The sequence below is a fragment of the Schistocerca piceifrons genome, chromosome 4 (genome assembly GCF_021461385.2).
Source record: "Schistocerca piceifrons isolate TAMUIC-IGC-003096 chromosome 4, iqSchPice1.1, whole genome shotgun sequence".
Taxonomy (NCBI): Eukaryota; Metazoa; Arthropoda; class Insecta; order Orthoptera; family Acrididae; genus Schistocerca; species Schistocerca piceifrons.
In genome coordinates, this window is record NC_060141.1 from 151,034,703 (window position 1) to 151,046,809 (window position 12,107).

Sequence of the window (12,107 nt, forward strand, 5' to 3'; positions counted from 1 at the left end):
ATGTCGTTGCGTCTCGGCGGACTTGGGCACAATCGTAGCTGAATTTGGTAATATCTTTATGGTTCGTATTGTAATATCTTATGGTTCATGGAAATTGGAAAATCTAGGCAGTTGGCAATAAGGGTAGGGGACGTAAATGTGGGTTAATTTGCTGGAAATAAAACTGTTTTAATTTGCTGGAAATAAAACTGTTAACTGTCTCCCCGAATAAATAATAGAAATTATGTCGTAGCCAAAACTATGTATTTATTCTTTGTCAATGTATATATGTTATTTGTGTTGCACGTATTGTATATCAACTATGAAAACATCACTTTGTGTCCGATGTTAATATGCATTTGTAGCTGAAACGCACAATTGGCGTGTAACGTTGGAGTGTGAGGACGTAGTAGCTGCCAGTAATTTTATTATTTCTGTTGTGCAATGGAGAGTTCATAATGCATTCGAATGAGCAATGAAAATACAGGTTAACAATGTATGTTGTGTATCATGAAACACGTTCGTTGCTTACAACGGCGTGTGTGTAATTGGAATTTATTCGGTTGTACCGCATCACAGTCGAGTAAGAGAAGATAACGCAAGTAAAGGGGATTGAGGTATAAATTTTTCTGTGAAAAGAAGTTTTAAATTTCGCATTTCTAATTCGTGGACAGAGTAGCAATTGAAGTTTTGTAATTATGAAGAGGACTTTTTTATTGTAGTTTCGAAAAATGGTCATTTATGCCTGAAAAAATATAGTACTGTAGTTGGAAACATCGTAAAATAAGAACCCTCACAGTTTAAAAGGAGTTTAACATTTTCATGGGTTTCACATGTTAAGTTTCTTACAATTGCATTTTGATTAATACTTACGTATAAATGATAAATACCTGTCCATTACGTTACACCGATGAGCATCATTTGCATTTTATTTGTCGGTCAGTTTGAGGTTAATGAATTCTTTATATGATCTGAAAAAATTAATTTTGGGATTAGTACTGCTGATAAATTTGCAAGTTAAAAATAAATTTTTGGCACCTTATCTTGCAAAATTTGTTATTACATTTTTTTATACAATGATCAAACTTCTGTATGGCAGTGTTATTCGTTTGATTCTGTACTAAATTTTTGTCACCGAATATATAGGAAAGCTGCAATCCCATACCATCACTGTTGGTGTGTGAATTGGTAGTTGATGTTATGACAAACAAATGTGAAATATTAGGCTTAACTGATCAGAAGTACCCATTATTTTGATGACACCATTGTTGATCAATCAATGGAAGTGGTAAACACAATAAAAACGAACTTCAGATGTGTGCCCAGAGCTGTTTAAGGTCTCATCACTACATGAAATTATTCATAGAAAAGCTAGATGCCAAACTGAGTATGATTGGAAGAATTGTACAAAAATGTTGTTCATCTATCAAGGAGCCCACAAATCTATTATTTAGCCATTTCTTGAGAATATTTGTTAGTTTGGGACCTTCTTGGGTACAGTTAATAGAGAAGATTGAAATAGGATCTGTAGATTTCATCATTAGTTTGCTTAGGCAGTGTATTAATATTGTGGAGATACTCATAGGTACACATCCAGTCAGAGGCAGTACAGGAGAAGTATACCAGAGAGGCATTAATTAAAATTCCATGAATTCATGTTGCAAGAAGAATTAAACAGTATCTTATTTCCTTCTGCAAAATGGTTTGTTGAATAAAAATTGGAACTGAAGTTACATAAATCAGTTTATTGCAGGTACACAGACAGGAGGTTAATACTCTAAATTATTCCCCTTCTGCAGCAGTAAACCGCTGTCAGTACTTTAGTAGTAGAAGTAGTGGTTAGCTTCATTGTAAAGAGCTGTTTAAAAATCTGGATACCTCTAATGCACCAAGTGAGCACATCTACCAGTCTGTTGTCTAGGGAAACATTTCTAAATATTTCACTAATAGTTCTATACATAATCATGAAACAAGAGCCAGTTCGGACTTATATTTACCAAAGAAAAACAAACAAAAAACTCAAAACAGCATTTTCTATCAGGGAATAAAATTGTATTATAAATTGCCCAAGGAGATGAAAAAAATTACTAAAATACATCTGCTTTAAAAGATAACTAAAACTTCATTAGTAATGCATGTGATACAGTCAACTAGTACTTGGATAAATCAGGAATGGTGGTTCATAATGAAAAGGGATAAGTGCAACACTTTGTCACATTACACTATAATATCACTATGCAATGCCTTTATAAGAAAATCGTGTCAAGAACTACAGTGCATGATAGTGGTTTTGTTCTCCTGAAATCGACACAACCCTTGAGGGAGATGCTCACTCAGTTTTTCAGAAGGACTTGAATGGGGCAGAGTTGCATGTTAACAGGCCTAAAGTCAGTTTTTTGAACAGACTGGAGCAAGTGCAAGGGGCCTAGCAGCATGTTCGTGGTCCAAGAGTCACCAGTGTTATTGTGTGCAGTGGTGAAATTCAAATCCAAGTTTTATGTTCTGAGTAAAAATCATGTGTAAATCAAAGAGCATTGTACAATAACTACCATCAGATCAGGGCAGTGTAATTGTTGGGACTAGTGCAGCAGGGGATACAACCCGTCGGCTTTGGACAATGACTTCACAAGTGGCCAATCGAGAAGCGATTCTTCTTAATGTTGTAGCTCCCTTCAGTGGCTGATAAGTGTTTTTTGGCTTAAAAAAAAAAAAAAAAATCTCACGAGATAGAATAAACAGATCCACTTTATTAAGCAATCAGTAAAAAAAACGAAACTGAAACATAACAGCAAAAGCGAAAATGGTAAACTGCTCTCTGGCGGCTTGTGACGTCCTTGTCCAAAGCCGACGGGTTGTATCCCCTGGTGCACTAGACCCCAATTGTTAAGACACTGCATTCATTTTCAGAAGGATGGAGTTTGCTGTATCTGGCCATCCTGATTTAGGTTTTCTGTGATTTTCCAGACTCATTTTAAGCAAATGCCAGGCACTTCCTTCATCAAGGCCATGGCAAGTACTTGTTCTATCCTTAAAAAAGTATAGTTATGTATTCTGTGTTTATATATTTTGAGCTATTTGTTTTTCAGTGCAATATGATTACAATCCTATTTATTGTGAAATGATAGCTGGATGAATAAATAAAACAAATAAACTGTCCAATTAGTTGTCGTTCACCCTCTGGAGGCCTGATTGTCTGGAAACCTCGTTGAAGTTATTTAGTCTGCATCATTCATTCCAAAACAATGTCATTCTGGTTGCCTTGGCAAGCTTCATACGGGATATCATATCAAAAGTGTTCATTCCAGACTTGTTTAGTTTAACGCAAAACTTGATTGCCTTTAGTGGAAGGACTAAACACATTTTTATTTGGACATAATCTGTACACCTCCCTAGGCCTAGAAGCAGCTGAGCTGAATCTCCTAGTTCACTGATATCCACCATTGCCAATCTGTCTTCAGATATCACCCCTCACCCCTTCTCATTAAATTTCTCGCAAAGTAAAATATTTAAGCTAAAACAATATGAACAAATCATCTTGCATTATCAGTGTTAAAGAAATTGGGGTAAACACTCCAAAGAATTACCACTATGCTGTCACATTTTCATGTTCATAGAATTCATTAACTGAGTAAAAAGAATTAATGGATAGCCAACTGCACAGTCTTAAATAAGTTGAATGGAGCTTCTACCCTTTCTGGAGGCAGTTTGTTCAACATTTTCATACCCATAACTTCATAGTTGTTCAGTAATGTAGATAGTCTACAGTAAGGTATGTTAATATGCCTATTATTTGTAGTGTTATGAGAGTACAAATCCTGTCTAAGTTTGTATTCTGATGAGTTATTCTTTGTATGCAAGAGAACAGTGTGAATGTACAAGTTTATTACAGTTAATGTTTTCATGTCAATAAAAAATGGTCTGCAGTGCACAAGTTTTTCTGAGTTTATATTAATCCTACTAACTTCCTTTTGAAGTACCAAAATATCCTGAAAATATGTGCTATTGCCCCAAAATAAAAACCCATAGGAATAATACTGTGAAAAAAGCAAAATAGGCTGATCGTACATACGCCAAAGGTACATTATTTTTTAAATTTCTTAACAAGTACACCACTTTAGACAGCCTTGTACTAACATACTTAATGTGTGGATCCCAAAACAATTTACTATCAGCAACTTAACATTACCTAAACAGTCTTCTGTTGGCAAATCTCCTAAACTAAATACAGTTTATTGAGTTTTATTATCACTGAGCAAGAATCCATTACGCTGAAGCCAGATTGATACTTGTGATAGGGTGCCTGTCTTTAGTCAGTCCGAACTGACACTGAAAAAGGTGGTATCATGAGTGTAAAGAATGGAGTGTGTGTATATATAAGTTGTGTTATAAGGGCAGTCATCGTTCCTGCTATTTTTTCAAAACAATGACTAACTTCAGTGGACCATGCCTCAAGGTGATGAACTATGTGCAAAATTCTTCATGCTAATTTTGTTCTCACCTTTGATATTTTCCTGACCATCTTCAGGGGCCTAGTGCAAATACTTATTAAAAACTTCTTATCTTTAAGCTGATTCTCCAGTGGGAATCTGGGTAAACCAGCAAGGCCCAGGCCTTCTTTGCTATCTCAAAAAAAGAATTTTCCATAAAAAAAAGTGGTATTGACTCTATCCTACCAATTTGCGCTTAGCCTAACTTATCAGCTAGATTTATGATTTCATCACTTACATTTTTTCCCAAGTTTATTAAGATGGAGGCCATGAGGGGTATTAAATCTTTTACACAAACCAATTATGATGAAATCTTCTCGGGCTCCCATCTGGGTAGCTACCCGGATGGAAGCTCAAGAAGATTTCATGAGCAGTATACACTAGGAAAGCCTGCATTCACACAAACCAATTATGTTTACAAAAGAGACATTTTTAAAGTCTTTACAAAATTTCTTCATTTACTCATGCCATTTTTATCTTCTAGCATGACCGGAATGGAAGATCAAGCCTAAATGGTATTGAGAGGAGCATGATTTTTCTGTTGTGTAGTCCATACAACATTTTTCTTAATGACAACAAGAAACCTCTTCCATCATTTCCCACTGTATTGTTTATTCCAGCAAGAAAAACTGCTGCTTAAGTAGCATCTGTTGGTGAAAAACATGCCACAATATCTCCAGATTTTGCACCAAGTTTTATTGTGGCAGTGAGATGATGGCTCTAACTGTTTTCAAAAATATCCCTTATTTTCCTCCCTTGGCTGTGTGCATAAAAATGCATTTTCATAGATCTAGGTCTGCCATTACAGCTTGATGTCTTTGGGCTTTTCATTTCATTACTTCCATTGACATTTGACCTAAACTTTTTACTATGTTCTTTACTCAGTTCACTTTCAAAAATGGTTCAAATGGCTCTGAGCACTATGGGACTCAACATCTTAGGTCATAAGTCCCCTAGAACTTAGAACTACTTAAACCTAACTAACCTAAGGACATCACACACACCAATGCCCGAGGCAGGATTCGAACCTGCGACCGTAGCAGTCCCGCGGTTCCGGACTGCAGCGCCAGAACCGCTAGACCACCGCGGCCGGCCTCAGTTCACTTTCATTAGGGTTTCCTTGGGTTAGGCAGTTTAACTTGTAAGTCTGCTTTAATGTTTTTTCTGTAAGATTAAGATGTGGTGGAAAATTTATATGATCTTCCTGAAGCCTTGGATTGCAGCTTTCTGCGTTAGGAGCAATGTCCCCATGTCTTTATAAATTGTCCTTTGGCCGACATTGATTGTATGGTTCTGTAGAAATTTTACATTAAAGAAACATCATCTTGCGAAAGTTTTTTATTCATCACTTTCAAATCAATCACTGCTTATTCCTTTATCAGTTTCTCCTTTTCTTCAGCCAAAACTAAGTTCTCCTCTATAACAGATAAAATAACTTGTAGAGTATCATAATCTGTGTTTATGTGGTGTCTGTCTCTTCCTCCAGCAGTGCCATATTGTTTTTGCTCTTCAGGCAAAATTTGTGCCACCATTTACTACTTTCATGTATAAGATTGTCTTTTTAACTTTGCACATTGAAAATGTATCCAACAATCACACTCATTGCATAGAATTCCGTTATTTACTTTTTTATTACACTTTTTGTGCTTTATACGCTTCAAAATTCTGCTTTTGTTGGGAGCTGTCTCAATTGTAAACATACTACATGCGGTCATCTTGTCATTCAGTATAAGCTCGGATTACAGAAGGATAGGGAAAGAAATGGATGATGTTTTTTTCAAAGTAACTCCCTCAGCATATGCCTTAAACTATTTAGGGAAACGATGCAAAACCTAAATTTGTGATTCAAGGAAATAGTGACAAACCAGCTGAGTCTTTAATAAGTAGAACTAGATTCTTGCAATCTCAATAAGTGTCACATTTCTAGGTTGCAGCTCTCTTTAGTCATTGTCTAGGTCATAAATATTCCATTGTACGACTCGCAGAATATTGAGTTCTACCAACTGTTGTTCTTCCTGTGCACTATTTCATGGATGGATCTGGAAAGAATGGGGGAGATTATATGTTAATAATACAAGATGTTGACTAATAACCCTGTATACCAAGCAATTTATAAGTAGCATTTTCTACTTCATAGAGGCAGCTGTTCTTATTATATCTTAAGTTAGTTGCATAACTTTATGTACTTTCAGAATTTAAACTTCAGTGCTGGACGCTATACCAGATCCCTCCATTATATTTATCCAGATTCTACATAATAACATTTAAATTGTGGCTGTCACCACCATCTGTCAATATGAGGCCAGAATTAATGTTGTCTTCCATGATATTTATACAATGCATGAATGATAATGATTCTATCATGCTTCTTTGAGATGCAGAAATGTTGTTGATGGCTCTACATTGTGGATAAACTACATAATTTTATTTCTACAGATCTCACTCAGTCACAAATCAAAATACATACATTCTTTCATTCATACATCATTTCCATAAACCCCACATGAAAGCAAGCCTTCATGGCTATGGAATGAGTCAAGTCATCCATTCAGTTATACCAAACATCTAGTTCTTGTATTTACAGATGGTAGAGCACAGCTATCAATTGCCCTTTTCTTGCAGGTTTTACTCAGCAAACCTAGATTTCAGCTAGTGCCTAGCCATTATCAGTGCACCATTTCATAGTATCAATGCATGTTCTAGAGCATCAGTCCCCTGTTGTTCAGGCTTCTGTCACAGTTCTTTCAAGAGTCTTGAAGCTGTTTCTTGGCTCTTCCACTCTTGGGTACCACATGGGAAAAATGAACATCCAAATCTTTCTGTGCAAGCTCTGATTTATTTTATTTTATTATGATGGTTTTTCTCCCTTTCTAGGTGGGAATCAGCAAAATATTTCATATTTGCAGGAGAAAGTTGGCGACTGAAATTTTGTGAAAAGATTTTGTTGCAATGAAAATTGCCTGTGTTTTAATGATTGCCATCCCAGCTCATGCACGATACCTGTGACACTCTTGCTTCTATTTCACTATATTCCTTTGAATGTTTGCAGTATTCTCCATCAGTACTATCTGGTAAGAATCGAATTCCATGTAGCAATATATAAAATGCCAGACAAGAGTAGGGTAGTCATTCTGCTAGATTTGTTGCGCCTTCTAAGTGTTCTACCAATAAAACATAATCTTGAGTTCACCTTCCCCACAACAGTTTACAGGTGATGGCTCCAATTTATGTTGTTCATAGTTGTAATCCCTAGGTATTTAGTTGAACTGCTAACCTTTAAATTTGTATTATGTATTGTGGAATCAGACTTTAATGGAATCTTTTTAGTACTTATGTGAAGGATCTCATACTTTTTATTGGTCAGGGTCGACTGCTACTTTTTGCACTATATGGATATCTTGTCTATATAATTTTGTAATTCATATTGCTCTGATCACTTTTCTAGATGGCAAATGACACCACCAGCTGCAAACAATCTAAGAGGGCTATTCACATTGTCTCTCAAATCATTTATATACTTTAGAAACAGCAGAGTTCCTATAACAATTCCTTGGGGAATGCCAGATATCAATTCTGTTCCACCCAGTGAATTTCTGTAAATTACTATGGCTGTGTCCTTTCTGACATAAAATCGTGATTCCAGTCACACAACTGAGACAATACTCAATAGGTCATCACAGTGAGAGAAATTTTGAAGTAGAACTCAGAAATTGAGATAGCATATCCATGTTCTGGTGCACCTGTGTTTATTATCCATTTCAATGCCCAGGAACTTCACTCATGGAGTCTCATTCAGTGTATGCTCACTGATCTCTACTTCTCCTAGCTGTAAATCAGCTTTATTTGTTTGGAATTGCATAATACTAGATTTTGGTAATATTAAGTGATAAACTGTTGGTTTTATCCCATTTGTGAGCTATTCCATTCTCCTTCTGGCTGGGTCTAGTGTGGGTGTTCTTGGACTCTTTCATTAGTGTACTTGTGTTATCAGCTAACATTACAATTTCTGAAGAACTTTCCAGTGTTACTGGCAAAATACTTGTGTAACCAAGGATAGGCGGAGGCTAAACCCCAAACCTTGGAATTACTATTAACAATTCATTTATTCAAGGATACAGAATTGGACAGCTTAATACAAGGAAAATAGAAGACATGTGTACAGAGATATTTATACACACGTTTAATGAGAAGACAAGACAAGACAATTGGTTAGCTATTGCCTTGCTGAAGGAACCATACAGAAATCTGTGTAGAGTAATTTAGGAAAACTTACAGGAGTGTAGGTAGACATTGTGAGCCTCCACTCTCCTGAATCTCAAGCCAATGTCTTGGAAGTGCACTACTTCATTCAGTTATACGTAATGTAAGTTCTCTTATGCTTGTACATAGCCTGCTTGAAATAAGATCGCTCAGTAATATAAAAATAATTGTACACCCTTCACTTAGTCTCTTCACATTTTGTTCTGCATTCAACTTTAAGTCCACTATCATGCTGCCAAACCTTTGCCATATCTCCATGTCTTTCCTTCTGCCAATGTAAGAAACTGAGTCAATTTCCTCTCGTACTGAGTGAGACGCGTTCCTCAGAAAAATACTGAGAGATTAGTATAACGCTCTAGCAATCACTTTTTTAACAGTTATGTGCCCCAAGTCTTTGAGCTCTGTAATTACATATTTAAGATGTAGGGTTTGATTGCTATTTTAAGTTTGGGGAGATTATTATACAATTTTAATTCCTGATAGAAAATGCTGTTAAGTGGTTTTGTTGTTTGTTTTCCTTGGCAAATTTAAGTCCAAACTGGTTCTTGTTCCACAATACTCTATAGAACTACTTGTAACATACTTTTTTCTGTGCACAGTAGATTGACAGATAAATTCACGTGGTGGATACTGACTACCTTTAGTTGTTATCCTAAGAGCCCTTTTCTGCAGTTTGAAAACTGTATTCAGGTTTGTGCATTTAGTCCCCAGAGAAGAATCCCGTGGCTGCCGACATTAATTATTTACAGAAGAATGGAAAAACTGACCTTATGACTTAGCCTAAAAGGTATGTTAATGAAAGGCAAACCTATATTTATAGCATTTGTAGATTTGGAGAAGGCTGTTGACAATATTGACAGGATTACACTATGTGAAATTTTGAAAATAAAAAGGATAAAATACAGGGAAACAAAGGTTAATTACAATGTGTTCAGAAACCTGACTGCAGTTGTAAGAGTCAAAGGACATGAAAGAAAAGCAGTACTTGAGAAAATGTGACAGGGTTGTAGCCTATCCATGATGATATTCAGTCTATACTTTGAGAAAGCTGTGAAGAAAACCAAGAAGAAATTTGGAAAGGGAATTAAAGTTCAGGAAGAAGGAAACAAACTTTGAGGTTTGCTGATTGTAATTTTGTCAGAAATGCCAAAGGGGTTGTGAGATCAGTTGAATACAATGGGTATTGTGTCTGGAAAAGAGTTCTGAAGATGAATATCAGCATAAGTAAAACAAGGATAATGGATGCAGTTGAATTAAATCAAGTGATGAGAGGCCAATGAGACACTTAAAGTAATAGAGGAGTTTTGTTATTTGGGCAGCAAAGTAACTGTAAAATTGTGGCCAAAGTAGAGATGATATAAAATGAAGACTGACAGTAGCAAGAAAACTTTTCTGAAAAAAAGAAAATTGTTGACTGAATATAAATTTAAATGTTAGGAAGTCTTTTTGAAAGGTATTTGTGTGGAGTGTAGCCTTGTACAGAAATGAAACATTGACAATAAACAGTTCAGAAAAAATAGAAGCTTTTGAAATATGGTACTACAGAAGGCTCCTGAAGATTAGATGGATGGACCAAATAATTAATGAGGAGGTACTCAACTGAATTGGGGAAAAAGAAAAGTTACAACCTGATTAAAAAAAAAGGGGGGGGGGGGGATCGGTTGACAGGACACATTCAGAGACAACAATAAATTATCAATTTGATAATGGAGGGAAGTGCGTGTGTGGGAAGGGAGTAATAACTGTAGGGGAAGACATGACTTGAATACAGTAATAAGTTTCAGATGGATGCAGGTTGCAATAGGTATGCAGAGATGAAGAGAGTTGCACAGGTAGACTATTGTAGAGCACTGCATTCTGAGGACTGAAGAGCACAAGAGTAGCACCTAAGAATCGAATGTTCATAGGAATAGTTTATCACCAAAACATACTGGCTGTTACACAGGTGACCGGATCCTGATGATGATGTTATCTTTGCTGTTTACTTTGTGTCCTTTCCCTGTCAGTTGAGAATCTGGAATTCTCTAAATTTACGAGGGCGGTTCAGAAAGTAACCTCCGATTGGTCACAGTGCGGGTTGTGGGGGGAGTAGCGACGCCATCTGTGCGTTCACGCACTCAACAGGTCAGTCGGCATCAAGCCGTGGTCGAGTGAACGTCGTACCTGCGCTAGTTTAGTTTTTGTGGCAGTTTGAAATGTATGCTGCAATAGAAAGCCCCGCCAAATGTGAAGTGCGTGCTGTCATAAGGTTTTTTACAGCCAAAGGATATTCTGCAGCAGCTATTCATCGTGAGCTTTGTGCCGTGTACGGACCAAGAGTTATGAGTGAAGGAGTTGTCCGTGAATGGGTACGTTTATTTAAAAGTGGACGAGAAAACGTTCATGATGAAGAGAGGAGTGGTAGACCATCATTGGTGACTGACGAACTCGTTCAGACAGTTGATGCAGAAGTTCGTGAAAATCGACGTTTCTCAATGTCGGAGTTGTCTACTGGTTTTCCACAGATTTCTAAGACTCTCTTGTACGAGATAGTGACAGCAAGATTGGGTTACCGTAAGTTCTGTGCATGATGGGTGCCCAAAATTCTTACCGACCACCACAAAACTCAAAGAATGGCCTCTGCATTAGACTTTCTGTCACGTTATGAGGACGAAGGAGAACCATTGTTAAACAGAATCGTGACCGGTGATGAAACCTGGATTAAGTACGTGAACCCTGAGACAAAAGAACAATCAAAGATGTGGGCACATTCAAATTCGCCTACCAAACCAAGAAAAGCCTCGCAAGATTTTTCTGCCAGAAAACTGATGGCAACGGTGTTTTGGGATGCCAAAGGGGTGTTGTTGGTTGAATTCATGGAACGTGGTACGACCATTAATCAAGACGTGTACTGTGAAACAATAAAAAAGTTACGACGGGCTATACAGAACAAACGCCGTGGTATGCTGACTTCCGGTATCGTTTTTTTGCACGATAACGCCCGTCCTCACTCTGCTCGCAGAACAACGGCCCTTCTTGAGTCCTTCAAGTGGGACGTTATCAACCATCCACCTTACAGCCCAGACCTGGCGCCAAGTGATTATCACCTCTTCATGCATTTGAACAAATGGCTCGGGTCACAGCGGTTTGATGACGACGAAGAGCTCAACGATGCGGTCACAGGCTGGCTCCAGGCACAAGCGGGTGATTTTTATGCAGAAGGAATTTCAAAGCTTGTGAAGAGATACAATAAGTGCCTCAATCGCTATGGAGACTACGTAGAAAAATAGTGCAAAGATGTAGTTGTAAGATGTATGTATTAAAATATTTTTATTTAACTTGGTGTATTTTTTTAAATCAACCAGAGGTTACTTTCTGAACGGCCCTCGTACTTTTGCAGTA

General features: G+C 37.1%; 1 protein-coding gene across 1 annotated transcript in view; it reads left to right on the top strand.

Moving 5' to 3' along the window:
- Positions 1-268: 268 nt before the first annotated feature.
- Positions 269-12,107, top strand: part of LOC124796309 (DNA mismatch repair protein Mlh3-like) — a 177,787-nt gene continuing 165,948 nt past the window's right edge. Inside the window, exon 1 of the mRNA XM_047260436.1 lies at positions 269-596. The gene's annotated coding sequence lies outside the window, so the exon portion shown is untranslated. The remainder of the gene's footprint in view (positions 597-12,107) is intronic.